Source organism: Crassostrea angulata, chromosome 8 (genome assembly GCF_025612915.1).
Source record: "Crassostrea angulata isolate pt1a10 chromosome 8, ASM2561291v2, whole genome shotgun sequence".
Taxonomy (NCBI): domain Eukaryota; kingdom Metazoa; phylum Mollusca; class Bivalvia; order Ostreida; family Ostreidae; genus Magallana; species Magallana angulata.
In genome coordinates this window covers 28625622-28640568 of record NC_069118.1, presented here as the reverse complement: position 1 = coordinate 28640568, position 14947 = coordinate 28625622, and the positions used below count along the sequence as shown (strand labels likewise).

At 33.5% G+C, this 14947-nt stretch overlaps 1 pseudogene; it reads left to right on the top strand.

The window, feature by feature from the left end:
• The first annotated feature begins 1495 nt into the window (after positions 1-1495).
• LOC128160866 (dentin sialophosphoprotein-like) lies at positions 1496-14921 on the top strand (annotated as a pseudogene).
• Positions 14922-14947: the final 26 nt, after the last annotated feature.

Sequence of the window (14947 nt, the reverse complement as noted above, 5' to 3'; positions counted from 1 at the left end):
TGATTGCAATTAGCTTAAAGTGCCTGAATGAAGATACATGTACATGTGTAGGTGTATCAATGTTTGGTTGGCCGGTAAATTATTTTTGAGGAGATGGTGGGGTTATTTCTGTCAACTTTCATTCCATGTACAGTCAAATGAAATAAAACATGAAGAAAGTTTTTTAATATGAGAAAGAATTGAATTTTGAACGTCTTTAAGAAACAACGTGATGTGTGCCAGTTTTCCAAACTTAGTACATGCAAGGGGTTTATATGGATTAAAAATGACTTGAATTCACCCCGTCTTAAATTCGTCAAAACAAAGTTGCAACATGGTCATTAGTTTCTCTCCAAATCAATAATAAATATCTAAGATATGTCTTTTATTTATAGTATTTAAAAGTGAAAAAAAGATAAATTTTAGATCTGCATTTATCCTACGATTAATTTAGAAAAACTGTATCATCACAATGAGCTAAATTCTTTTGAAAGTTGGTAATATGGTTATGTTGAGCAGTTATAATTGCAAATTTTGGTCTTCCTTGGATTGGGAGATATCTGGAGACTTTACGAACAGGAAAAGAAAAAGACTGAGCTCCAGGAAACACAGGTGGAGATGATGGCCGCTTTTCGTTAGAAAGCTGTTTCAGGTACAGGGCATTATGATAACTCTCAGATGTTCTCATCAATTCACTTTACCTCCCAAGTACAAAAACATAAACTGATATGCATATTGATTGCATTGGTGTTTTGTATATTTATTAGTATCATTTTGTTAAAGGTTATATAGGTAATGCTTATTGATAATACTTATGACATGATTTACGTACATGTTTTGTTTTTTTCAAATTCATATTTGTCATTCAATGTATTAAACTTTAGTGCAATACAATTCAATAACTATTTATACAGTAAAGTGTGTTTGTAATGAAAATTCGTATGCATTAAAAAAGTTGATATCTTTAAATGGTCTTGAAAGTTTTGTTTCTTTTATCTACATGTAAATACTGTTTAAAAGTACTAGTTTCGTTTTCCCCAGGATCACATTGACAATTATGCATATATATGTATTCATGAATTTTAACTGACAAAGCAAAACATTAAATAAAATTGTTGAGAAGTTATCTACTTGTTAAGAGTCATTTAACGAGAACTGGACTTTCAGTGGGATGTAACTATCTAGATTGCTGCTCATCAACACAAGCTGCCAATTACAAACTATTTCAAATTTGCCAAATGATGCCCATCAATATCAAAAAACTGTCGAAATGTAAAAGTTTCATTTTTCAAAGGCCTGCTAGCTCTAAAGTGTGAAAATTACTCCGTTTCCACTCAAATGTTTACAGAGCCTTATACATGTATATTCTAACAAACGTTACGTTTTGTGTATTGATATCTATTAGTCAATGACTAGGCAGTTAACCATGAATAGACCCGTCTAATTCTGTTCTGATCGGGCTTGGCCTTATATAGCCTTTATCACGTGACCCGCTAATCAATATTCATGAAGTTAAATGGTGTCTGTGAACGAAAACATTACAGGGTTTCCGCTCAAAAAGACGATGATGCAGCTAACACAAATTTATCGATGTCTTAACAGTCAGGCGTAAGTATTTAAACAAGGCAGATTGTGTTTATTCTGTCTAAACATCGTGGCATGTAGCCTAGTATGTAAAGCAGAAAATAGCTCTCGGAAGCGGCGAAGTGCTGAGCACGTGTTGACATAACTTGTAAGCGATCATTTTGGCAAAGAGTACTCAAGACACATTAATTCATTGTAAATAGAGCTGCAAGTTAGATATAGACGACAGATAGTTGTTCTGATGTTTATCATTATTGGTTGAATAAATTCCCCGTAGTATTTCTGCTGGATAGAAATCCTTGTATACAAAACACTGTAGTACAGTACCGTACTAAAATAAACATCAAGATTTGCATGTTTCAACAAATCCTTTATATATTATAAGATACTTCTTCAACTATCGCATAGGAACATACTATAACAATATCAACAACCAAAAAAAAAACTATGTACAATAACAATATTGGAATAAATAAATAAATAAATAAATAGATAAATAAATTATTTTTAAACTCAGCAATGTTCATGGGTCGTAACAGTATAAAACAGTACATATGAATTAATTTGAAAAAAAAAGTACTGGCATGTATATTACATACAATATTCATTTACTTTCAGACAGTGCTGCAAGAAAGCAAGACAGAGAAAGCTACCCAATTCAAATACAATTACCAGTAAACCTACTACTGTTAAGGATGATGTCATTGACCTCATTTCTGAAGACGGTGAGGGGAAAGAAGAAGATGAGAGTGAGGATTGGAAACTGAGAGAGAACAAGGAGAATTGAGGAATCTTCACCCCCAGGAAGTCGTTATCTGACAGAGATGGGGGTGGGGAATTGTCCACCCAAAGAATCAGAGGTCATCCCTGCAGAGCATATTCTCTCCCTCCCTAAAACAAATGGGTATTTCAGCATTTTGTATTTCAGACTTAATGTTGTACCTTTCTTGAAAATAGTTTATATATGTGTGTTTTAATGGGCATTTGAAAATTTCAATGTGTACTTAATGACTTTTTATGATTTTTGATCATTTTAGATTTTTGGTTGAAGATCTGAGGTTTTTTTCAAACTTACTTATTATTTAATAAAACTAAAATGCCTTAATTAGTAATTTAGTAATGAAAAATGGATGTGCATCTACCTCATCTATTTCATTATATATGTGGTTCCCATCAGTTGCCTTATGTGTACTATATGGTGGTCAATTATAGTATATATTTATATGTAAATAGATGGATGACTGATTTCAGTTTCCTGTCCTGTCTGTGGATTATCCCTCAAAGAAGGCGCCATGAATGACCATCTTGACTTGTGTCTTGGGGGAGAAGAGAAAAATTCTGCTCTTAGAAAGTAGGTTGTCGATAAGGTCTGACATTTTAGTTTGATGTGTTCAAAATTAAAAATATGACACAGCAAAAGTTTATATGAGTAAAAAATTGGTAAATGTTAAATATAGTCTAAGAATATTGCAAGCATAAAGATTTTAATGTGTTAATTATGCTGCCAGCTGAAAGTATTTATTTTAATTTAGATGGAAAATTTTGTATTTTGATAACAAAGAAATATGATTATATTAAGTTTGTACATACCCTGTATGCCATTTGTGATCATTCTACTATATATACGATATAACATTGATGAGCCATTGAAGGATCAGTCACATTCATCATATTCGGGACTTGATTTGAAATCAAATCTTTCAGACCAACTCCAAAAAGGAAACGAATGGCTAAGTTAGTCTACAATCTGATGTCCGAGAGAGACATCAAGAAAAAGCTGAAGGAGGTGGGACTGTCAACAGCTGGGGACAAGAAGGTATGGTAGTTGAAGATCCGTAAAATGCATTACAAATTGACACAGCTTCAGGGACAAGTTATAATAATTTTAATGCAGTCAGTGACAGGGTGAATGTCTTGCACACTAGATGTATGTGCAGAGTATTATTAAAAGTGATCCTTTTTAAATTTCATTTTTGTTAACTTACTGTTTTGAATAGAAAAGAAATCATATTTGGGTTTAATAGCTCTTAAAATATTAAACCAAGAAAAAATATTAAGTCAAGTTATCTTTTTGAAAAAGTATTTTTAAATTTTGATTTTAAATCTTAACTTTTTTTTTCACTGTGACTGAGATTTAAATTCAAAATGGATTTAACATAAATCAATCTCTAAATCTGTTGTGTATATATTAGTAACACATTTTAAACAAATGCTTTATATACCTTATTTTAGCGAGTACTTAAATCTGCGATTCAACTGTTTTGAATCAAATGGTGAGAATGTAAAATCACTATCACTGAATTTTTAATAAAACTATGCAAGTTTACATCTGTCTGTAAAATAGAAGCGAGATTCTAAATTACATGATATGTTCTCCTCATGATTTTATGTGGATATTAATTCCTTGTGTTTAATAAGGAATCTGAAGTACTAGCATGCCTGTGCAGATTTGCATTTTAAAGAGCTTGATGTTTCATTTTTGATGTCAAAAATACACTTTATTATTATTATTGCAGTTTGTTTAAATATGAGATATGCAGAGACTAGGAAGCATTGGAATAATATGGTGTTTATTTGCAGACTCTGGTCAGAAGACATCATGATTTTTTGATGCTGTACAATTCAGAGTGTGATGCACTGAAGCCCAAGTCAGGTATGTTTAATTTTATATATTATGCATGCATCAGTATACACAGATTTGTATTAATTAGCTTCTCAGTGACAATGTGTGCGTCAATCAGAAAAGACGAAGTCTACCCTCTTGAAATGAAAGAAGCGCCCAGGACCCCCAAATTGAACCAAAATAAAAAGAAAGTTGAATAATATGCCAAATTTTCTAACACCAAGTTTAAGTGTTTGTAGTATTAAGACCTCATAATTGTTACAAAATTGAAATAAATGTGCATGCACCAGTAATCTAAACTAACATTAACTGTGGATTTATTCCTTATGGTAAAATATTTTAAACCCGAAAAATTATTTGATGAGCAAAAACAACGCAATATCTTGGTTCATTTCTGCAGCACTGTCTTCTTTTAGATTTAGTGATCCTTATTTCCACTTTTATTTGTAGTGCAGGAGATAGTGAAAGATGTGGAGAAAACGGAGAACATTAGAAACAGGAGCATGACAGACCACAGTGTAAGGAAGCGTGGATACACCAGACTCCTTAAACAGTCCATGTGTACTCTTTTGTTATTCACTGTATAAAATTTTACATTAGATTATAAGCTGCTATGTGCTAGCTTAGTAAAAGTACTGTAAACGTGGAAATTTTGACTATGTGTTAATTTTGACTATGTTAGTGAAAACCATAGTTTATTATGAATACAACGTACAACATATATACATTATTAGGCAAGGATTCGGAAACAAGTAAACACTTATATTAATCCGTTTCCTTAAATATAATTTACAAATTATAAATCACTGAAGTGTCCAGGTTGGAATGTCTTTGTAATCACCTTTACTAAAAATTTACGTCTAAACAAACAATGTGTATGAAAAAAATATGTTATGGGAAAAAAAATAAGATGCAGGATGAGTAAGATAATAGAAAAGATGTAGGATGTGTGAGAAATGTTTATGTTTGAAAACGTTTTGATGCTGAAATAAATTTGTGAACTGCTTTGAAAATTGTTTCATTATTTGCTGAAGAAAGATTTGTATCCCCATATAGTAATATGTAGACGTCAGTTTGGAAAGGTATAGTATCCAGGTGCAACATTCTTGCATTGGTATATAGGGGGCATTCAAGAAGATAGTGTTCGTTAGTTTCGGGTTTACCGCATGTGCAGAGTGGGTTATCCACTATATTGCGACTGAAAAGGTGATGTTTTAAAGTGCTGCATTTTAGTCTAAGCCTGGTATGAAGAATCTGTTCTCTACGGTGACCGAAGTAATAGTAGTTGGGAATTATGTTTTTGGTATGCAGTATGCGCTTTAAGTTTGATAGGGAAGGATTTTGTTTCGTGGCAGAAGAGAGATTATTCCAGAGTTTGGTTGTTGATGAAAGAAATGAGTTTTGGTAGTACATTGTGTTGCATTTGACCTGAGTGATACGTTCTGCATTTCTTGTAGGATAATTGTGAGTATCGCTACCTCTCGGGGGGATTAGGCTGGTGAGGTAAGGTGGTGCGAAACCGTGAACTATTTTGTGATACTGCAAAATCTTATGGTTGCGACGCCTACTTTGAAGGGTTTCCCATCCCGTTTCTGTATAGAGATCTTGGATGCTGCTTAACTTAGTTGCTCCTGTGATGATTCTGGCTGCTTCAATATTAATGTGTTCTACCTTTTGTGCTAGTTCAGCTGTAGTATTATCCCAGATGACGTCGGCATACTCAAGAATTGGTCTATGTTGACGTTTTTTATTTTCTCGTCAAAATTTCCACTCGCCAAACTTTACATCATATATATAGCGTATTAATACCCGAATTTTTTATCGGCATTATCCCGTTAGGACTAGATCAAAGTTAATGATTCATTTATGTAAATAGCTATAGAAACACGTAATTAGCATTGGAAAAACCCATAAAATCTAAACAAGTATGTTTTAAATGCAATTATCATTCAATCGTCACAACATTCTATAATAACTTTGCGTGCGTAATTATCATGCCGTGTTTGACCTACTTTGTTACCTCAGGCAATATCGTATAGTGAATAAAAACAAAGTACAAAGAACTATTTTATTCCATCAAATCTGTACAGACTTTTTTTCAATCAAAGTTAAATTTTATTAATACCAACGCGTGTAAAAGAGTTCGCAAGAAAGTCGCAATCCTTGCTGATAACATCATGAACTTTCTGCACCCATTGTGCATGAAGCGGTTTAATTGTCGACGTTCTCATGTCTATGTCAACTAAGCCGATGTTTTCCCCCGGCTTTTGATTTTCTAGTTTCTGGCAAACTTTCTCAGAGTACCAGTTTTGAAATTCGGTTTTGAGAAGTTCTTTGTATTTCTTATTAACTGTTTGGTCTAGCGGCTGTAATTCGTCAATACAACCCGCCGGTACGAACACATATCGAATGTTAGCTTTTTCAATGCTCATAAGACTTTTCGCTTCTATGCGCTGCAAACACATCGAAAATAGTTAATGCCGGTTGATTTATTTGTGCCACGGGTAGGTTTTCGCGAACAGCCTCAACATACGGGACGATAACACCCTCAATGTACTCTAACATCGTTTCCTCGGTAGACCAGTGATTAGGTGAGTGGGTAATTGCCCAATCATCCGGAAAATTGATATTTGGGTGACACATAGATGTAGTTCCCTGGTATATGAGTTGTGGGGGTAATAAGTGACCATCTAGAGTCACACAAAACAAAGCGGTGATTTGTCTCTTATCCCCACACCCGGCGACGTTGACTTGTCTCGCGCCTAATTGTTCCATTGTCCAGGAACACTGAGGGATCATATGTAGACCAGTCTGGTCCCAATTGAACACTAAATTGTTCGGAATATTGTACTCACTACTTTGTTTTCAATCAAATTGAGAAAGTTCTGTTTTGTTTTATCGAAATTGTCAGGCTTGTGCTTTATTCCCTTTGTCACCTTTCTCTTGGTGAAGTTCATACGTATAAGAACTGAGCGTGCCAAATCTTTGCTAAGACATACCTGCCCACCAAACTCCTCCAGTTGAAATTTGTCTTTATGAAGCAAAACGCCACGGCCAATACAGCGAACGATATTGGTGTTGATAATCCCTCATGAAATGCGCAAATCTTTAATATAATCCTGAACATCTCCATCCAGGTTTCCGAGTAGTGGTGGCCTCCCGCGTTTCTGGGGTGTAAGAGCGGTTAAGGGCGAGCCATCATTTCTTTTGGATTCTAACAGATATGCCGTTTTTATTTATTTATTTTTTATTTTTATTTAGCGTCGTTGAATAATATCTCGCAGCTTTTGACGCTTTTGGCATAGCGCGATATTTTAGCTTTAGTTTCAGGTGAAAATCGTTCGTAATTACCACGTTTACGTTTTCTGCTACCACTTGGGCTAGATGGACTACAGGTTAACATCTCCTTTTCCACACTTTCATTCACATTTTCAATTATGTTTTTTCTCGGACGTGTTTGCTTTTTGTGGATCAGGCAAGCCTTGTTTTACCGAAGCCGTTTTCAACCAACGCAACATCGTGAATGAGATTAGTTTGTTCAATTTAGCAAAACATAATTTGATATGTGTTCAACTTTTAACATTAAAAAAATAGCCAAAGGCATGCAGTGGTCGCTAATTATTTCAATTTAAGAGAGATGACTCTAGCATTAGAATTTAATCAAAGAAAGATAATTCTAACCCTGACATTATAAAAAATCAAAGATAGATAACTCTTACTCTTATTCAAAAATTCGTCAAAATTAAAACTCGCCAATTGTCTCTTACTAAAAAACGCCAAATTTTGAACTCGTCAATATAACCACGTTTACAGTATATGTTCATATTTCAGATTTTTTGGTATATTTTTCATTACATGCTTATTTTGATCAAGAGTTTTCTTTTCCCCATCTTTTTATACCCCCGCTCCGAAGGAGAGGGGGTATACTGTTTTACCCTTGTGTGTCTGTCTGTCTGTCCGTCCGTAACAAAAATTTCTGTTGCATTTTTCTCAGGAACTGAACTTGAAATTTTTACACATTGTTTGTTAAGGCATGCCATATTGTGGGATATATTTTTGTACCAATCAGACGTCAACTTCCTGTTAAATGACGACTTTGCTTATTTTTTAGCAAAAATTTTCAAACAAGTTTTCCTCTAAGATTTCTCAGCAGCTTTTTATCGCAGATGCTTGAAATTTTATGACACTATTTGTTTAGGCAAGCCATATTGTGGGATATATTTCTGTACTAATCGGATGCCAGCTTTCTGTTAAATGTTGACTTTGCTTATTTTGCATATTCACATCAGAGCGGGGGTATCACTAGTGAGCATTGGATCACAGATATCTTGTTTATTATTAAAAAAAAATACATAGACATGTGGTATGTGTATGTTCAATGTTGCTGCATTATGAGAAAGAAGCAAGCAGCTGCATTTTGATTAGAGACATACAAAAACATACGCATCTAATTTATCCTGTGTGGGAGTACCATTGAGTAAGTTTTTAGGATAAAACCATTTGTTTTTTCAGAGGCTTCTTATTGAGAAAAATAGTTCACCTGCCACTATAGAAAAGGCCCAGAAGATTTACAGTAAGTGTTCTAAAAAATAACTAGGGATTAAATGATTGCTACTTTTTTGTTGTACTTGGTATATATAAGAATTAAAATTGCTATATTTAGGGTCACTTCAGCTTTAGTAATTTAACATTGTTATGATTTCAGTGAAAAAGCACAAGTCCAATTTCTCTGACTTGATAGCGGAGACAAAGAAGAGAATGAGAGAACAGAGAATGAAACAGAAGAAGTCATCAGACGGAAAAGATCTTGGCCCAGAGAGTGAGACAGAGACTTCAGTGAGGCCAGTAACTCGGGGACAGTGGGGACACAGAGCGAATCTGAGGGGGAGGGTAAGAGGATGTCCAGTAGGAACAGGAAGAGGGTAGGGATTGGACAGTGTGATGAGGAGGAGATGTTGTCAGGGAATCAGGATTTTATTAAGATGTCCTTCCAAAGCGAGACTGAGGGTGGGACGCAAATGAAGTCAAGTCGAATGAAAGGGAAAGTCACCAGGGAGGAAGACATGGAAACGGAGAACTCAGGTGGAGATGGGAGTGAATTGGAGGTTGTTTTGGTGCAGAGTGAGACAGAAAGTGAAAGGAGGATGTCGGTGAGGCATCAAGGGAAGAACATGTCAGATCAAGGGACGATTGGGGGAAGTTGTGTTGAGTATGAGATTGAAAGTAGAATGAAGAAATCTAGAAATTCAAAGGGAGCGAAAAAAGAGATAGCAGAAGTAGATGAAGATTCTGACCCAGTCTCTCAGATTGAAACCGATGGAAAATCAAGACGGAGATCAGTGAGAAACAAAAGCAAAATTGAAAGTAGCAAAGCTAATCAAAATGAAAGCACTGAAGATACGGAACAAAATAATCAAAGAAGAACTAGAAACAGAAACACTTCTGTGAGTGCAATGACTAAAACTACAAATGAAGCACAAAGGCAAAATGGACAAGAAAGAAAACAGGATAGAAATATGGGCAATGAACCAAAAGAAAATAGACATCAAAACCATACGCCTAAAAGAAGTGCACAGAATAAAAAGTCAGATCCAAATTCATCTAGAGGCAAGAAAGCTTACACTGAGATACTGAGTAGATACGGGAGATTCTTCTGAAGAAAAAGTGACTGAAATGGAGGTGGAATCAGATTTTCAAGAACAGGATGAAGGCTCTGCAGGAAAAAATGAACCTGATTTGTTGGACATGGTGGATAAAGCTGACATCACGTCGACTCTTCCAGGAAGAAATGGACATTCTAAATCCAAGTCATATAAGAATGAGGGAACTTTCAAAAGGAAAAAGAATTTAAAGCGTAGTCAGAATATCGATAATGAAGATGAAATGGTGGATAAACAAAATGGTATTAATGAGGAGGATGAAGAAGTAGAACTTGAACCAAGTACTTGGTTAGAAGATAAAGAGAAAGAGACGATGAAAGATCACAATCTGATGGAGAGTTCTAATGGAGAAAAACACATCTCCATTAAAGACCAGTCAGACGAAAGTGTTGGTATTGTTACTGATGGGTCTGGTTATGCATCATTGCAGACAACACCAAAGTCAAAATCAAAAACTTCTGATGAACAAAATGAGTCTGGAAAATCTGATAATCCAGAGAAAGGTAGTATAATCTATTGTTATATTCAGTAGTATATTCTTACTATATAACTCTATATTGACAAATAGTGAATAATTGTAATATTAGCTCGTCCGAAAAATATTGACCGGTCAATATTTTTTGATATTGACCGGCTAGGAATAATATCTAGAGAACATTCCCTCTATTTCAAAAAATTGCCTCTGATTTGTTGATTCGTAAACGATGACGTAAATAACTCTTCGCGACTCAAAAACAAGGTGATGTCATAATAGACAGTCAGTCAAGGCAAGTAAACAACGGACGCGCAATGCGACGGTTTGCTATCATAACAGATATAAGGATTTGCGAAGTACTGTGAAGTAAAATCAGGTAGAACATCTGTATGTTAATTCTTACGGTCGGCGGAATATCACCAGTGATCGTTTGATGCTGAGGATATTTTGGAAATGAACTTTGCACAAAATTGAATTCGTGAATTCTTTGTTGAGCTGAGAAAATTACGGCTGTCTGTTTTGGAAATAAACTTTGCACAAAATTGAATTCGTGAATTCTTTGTTGAGCTGAGAAAATTACGGCGATCTGTTTTCAATTCTTTTCTTAAATTTTGTTTTATTTCTTCATATAACAAAACAAATGTTGACTGTATTTTCAGGATTCGCGTTGGGCAATATTTCGTCCCTCGGGGGCTAATATAATCAATGATGCCCTCATCCCCAGTCAATATTTGTATAGTATAATATCAGTTATATGCTCTACATTAGTAGATTTATCAGTTTTAGTGTCAAATATATGGTAGAGAGGGAGAGAGAGAGAGAGAGAGGTATCATCATTTTAATATATGGTCATATTTTTAATTGCATTTAATGTCCACATTAAGATAATCTCTTTATTGTTACATGTATTTCATGTATGGTAGATGACAGTCTCCATATAGATGAGACACCAGTGAAGGAGTATGATGTGGATAACATTTCCACCTTGTTGCCAGCACTAAGTGGAGCAGTGAATGTCTCCACAGCGAGGACCCGCCATCTCTCCAGCATCTCCACCAAGAGTGACAAGTCCAACTGTAGTGATCTGTCCACGATCTTCTCTCCCATCAAAGATCTTAAGGTGATTTCTATTAACTAGAATTGTACCGGTACATATATATACAGTATATATGTCTAGCATATTTATTGTATATACATGTATTTTAATTTATTTTTTTAAAATATTGTTTAATGTAACTTTTTTTAAAAAATTAATAATTTTTACTCTTTTAAAAAATTTGCTAACTTAAGGATATTGATTTATAATTTTTGTATTTAACTAGGATTATGTATTTTTAACTTTCTAGTTGCCAAAAAAAACCTCTCAAACTATTACATGCTATAATGTATTATTATTTTTTTTAAATGGTGAAAATTTATAATGTCAAAGTGTCATGATTTATCTATAGAATAACATTCCATTAAACTTGAGGTATTAATCTTCCATTTATATTGATAAAAATTTTAGGATTCAATAATAGATTTTAAAACTGTAGGATCAACATCTATTTGACCCTTTTGGCATGGTTTTAGACTCCTGTAGTGTTTCTTCAGTCAGATTTTCAATTGCATAAAATTTTATATGTTTTTTTCTTACCTCCATTTAGAATTTAGAAGGCGATGATAAGAAAACTGAAAGAGTTCCAGATAAAAGGTTTGTATTTTTTTTTCTTTTCAATGTTTCAGTACATGTACTTACCAGGTATTCACGTATATACATGTATCCTGTGTTTACAAAAATGGTACTGATATTAATTTTAAAATAGCTAATATCATTATACTTAGCATCTTTTGCACTGCCTTTGACAGCTTGGATTATGATTTCTTTAAAAAATAAATTTCATAGAAGCTTGGCTTAAAATGCACTTATCTTTAAAGGTCATATGAAACGATATCCTGACCATATTGAGTTATATACGGGAATGAGTTCATAAGTGCCTATTTAATAAGACTGACATTGTTTTTTGGATATTTTATGCAAAATGTGAGCGCCACAGCCGATCAAAATTACTTAATCGGGAAAAGGAACATTGACTTACGCGGCTTACCTCCCTTGCTTATGACGTCAGTAAGACCCAATCGCCTTATAAAGCTATGTTGTGAATACAAATATCCATGTCATTTTGCAGCATTTTAAAAGAAAAAAAACCACTTTTTTAAATAAAAACTTGTATAATTATACAATAATCAACCACGTCAGTATTTTTTCTCTCAAGAAATGAAATCGTGTGCGCTTTTATTTACATGTAATAGCGTGTACATAATGATATTCAGTTTCGAAACTGCAGGGAGAATAAATGATTTTCTTCATAGATCCACATGCAAGTATAATATAATTTTAATATAAACATATTTATATGTTTTATTTTGATCTTTTTAATGAAATTGACAAATTCAAAAATAAGTCTGATCGTTTTTTCCCATTTGCACGTTCATGCAATTCATTAAGATTTTTTTTCTAAACAACTTGTAGGCCTCATTGTGCCTCATTCGCTTCACGATTATATTGTTTGTTTCACTTTCAAATTCACAAATATGTTACCATTTAATTATTTTTAGTCTAAGAGAAATTTCTTCAAATATTTTGTTTTTGAAACGTGTACTTGAATGTGCGGTGTTTTGATTTTAAAACGTGTATGTGCGGTGTTTCCTCACAGATCCCTTTTATCTCACTTTCTTCCGCAATGTTTTCTTTCGTTTTTTTTTTATCATTATTGATGCTTGTTCTTAATAAAATCTGTTGATTATCTTCACATTCGTTCACAACTATTTTCATCAAACAACCGATTTATTTTACCGATACATTTCTAAATCCTTAAATGCCATATTTCCGCGATCTAATTTAATAAAACGTTAATACACGTGTACACAGTATTTTCTAAAGTATATCAATAAGTCAGAAATTTATATTATTTCGAAATAAAATTTAAGAATAATTTTGCGGCATTTTATAGCAGCTCTTAAATACAAACTATGTACACAATGCCTCAAACATTTTCATTGGCCTGCCTTATATACTTTTTTATGTGACAAAATAAATCAAATCAATTTAAATGCTTTAATTCCCTTTAAATGTAGCTCAATCATTATACGTACCGAAGAAGAAAATGATGTTTCTATTTCAAAAGGATAAGGATAATTCATTAATCAGCTGTAAATGTTGGAGCATTTCTTTCGTTAAATTTCCACTCCAGTACGGGATCTTCATCATGATTTTACTTTTGTGAGAAGCTGATATTAGATTTATTCATTAACGACCAATTAAAACTAAGTCATCTGTAGGCTACTACGAAATCAAATGATCTCATTTGAAAAGAAAGACACGTTCATATATGCAAAAATTACTAAAATTTAATCGATAAACTACTGTAAAATTACACTAGTTTTAATGCATTGTTTACATCGGTGGGTCTTTGTGACGTCATAAATCCACAAAATCAAGAACGATAAGCGGGCAAGAATTTTTTCAGGTGCTCAGTTTTCACGGTTATTTCTCAGTAATGCAAAGGCAAAAAAATCTTACATCATGTATTTTAACATTTGTTTATACCAAGCTTTATATTCATGAAAGAAAATCATAGTGATGAAAATCGTTTCATATGACCTTTAAATCATGCTGATTTAGATGCCTGAGTGAGGAAGATTTTTTTTTTTGAATTTTGACTACAAGAACTTTCATACACTAACAGTAGTTGGGTGATATTAACAAATTGATTTTAATTTGAAATACATATTCCACGGAGATGAAATATTCTTTTTAAATTTACCGTTATACTGTATACAAGTAAATATTCGTCTCCGTTTAATTTTCGCCCCTTTCGCCCTCGTTGTCAGGGGGCAATAAAGACTGGGCGAATTCTATGTCACAAATAATATTTGGATGTTAATTCGAAATAACACAAAATGGCTGACCTCTGATAAAAACGACATTTCGTTCTATTAAACGACGGCAATGACAACTAACTTGTTCCAAAGCCGAGTGGATAAAGTGTTAATTAGGCTTGTGAACTGTACATCCGAGTTCGAATCCCACATGGGCTTTTTGTTGTTACTTACTAACTTGAATTTTTTAGATATTCATTTTTTATCTCCAAACTGCTGTTTTTGCTTAATTGACACATGTACAGTTTATTTATCATTATATCTTTCATAATCAAATAATATACTGTTAATTTGAATGACTTTTCCAAGGTATGTTATTCTACCTTAACCTAGGAGTTAGGTTGAATGATTATGATTTTTTGTCTTTCTTGGATAGAGAGATTTCTGGTGACTTTGAAAACAGGAAGAGGAAACGACTGAGTGAACCAGCATCGAGGAAACGCAGACGGAGGTGATGGCTGCTTTTCTTTAGAAAGTTGTTCAAAGTACAGGGCATTATGTGAACTTTCAGATGTTCTATTCTATTTACTTTATCTCACAAGTACAATAGCACATATATTTATATATATATATTGATTGGACCAGGTGTTTTTGTATATTTAACTATTATTTTGTAAAAGGTTATAAATCATTGTGACATGTAAATACTTTTCAATTTCGTATTTGTCGTTTAATGTGAAAATCTAATAAAACATATGTAACAAT